The sequence below is a fragment of the Pygoscelis adeliae genome, unplaced genomic scaffold (genome assembly GCF_000699105.1).
Source record: "Pygoscelis adeliae isolate BGI_AS28 unplaced genomic scaffold, ASM69910v1 Scaffold55, whole genome shotgun sequence".
Taxonomy (NCBI): Eukaryota; Metazoa; Chordata; class Aves; order Sphenisciformes; family Spheniscidae; genus Pygoscelis; species Pygoscelis adeliae.
Window position 1 is genome coordinate 1,141,443 of NW_008824804.1, and position 740 is coordinate 1,142,182.

Below are 740 nucleotides of genomic sequence, written 5' to 3' on the forward strand. Positions count from 1 at the left end.
AACTGGGATCCAAGGAGCACATAGGACGGGGACCCGCCAGCAGCCCAGCTTTGCAGCCTGCCTTCGCCTTACAGCCTGAAGGCTGATCCGCAGCCTCTAGGAACGGGCCTGGTTCCTGCCGGGAGACGCCTGTATCCCTGCAAACACGCAATCTGGTGAAGGGCAGGACTCTGGAAAGTTAACATATGGACCTCAGGTGTGTCCAGGGAGGTTTTCAAATACTTCTTTTCCTCTCTGAAACTTTGGTCTGGCTGTAGGGAACTGAGTAATGAGAAGTTTCGGTTAACAAGGGGACAGATGTCAGGTGTGCTTTCTATCTTGCCTTTTTTTTTTCCTCGTTTTAAGATGATTATACAGGCATTTGTATGTGTCTGTGCTTTTAGGTGAAGATAGATCCCTAAAGGAGGAAAAAAGGCACTCTTTTCTTTCTACGCGGCATTATTCGTTGCCGATACCTGCCACGATCAAGAAAAATCCTTGCTTTGCGGCTGTCCATGTCACGCAGCTCCTTACGGGTATTACTCTACTAGAAATCTAACAGTAGAAGTAAACCCGTTTACACTCCAGACCCGGAGCGATTTCATGTATAAATTAGATGCTTAACCGAAAGGGCTCAAATCTGAACTCGCGGCTGCATCCAGAGGGTATCGTTGTGGGCTATTTCCGACGCATACAAACCTCCGCCGGGAGCTAGAGAGGAGGAGGAGGAGGAGGAGGAGGAGGAGGAGGAGGAGGAGGAG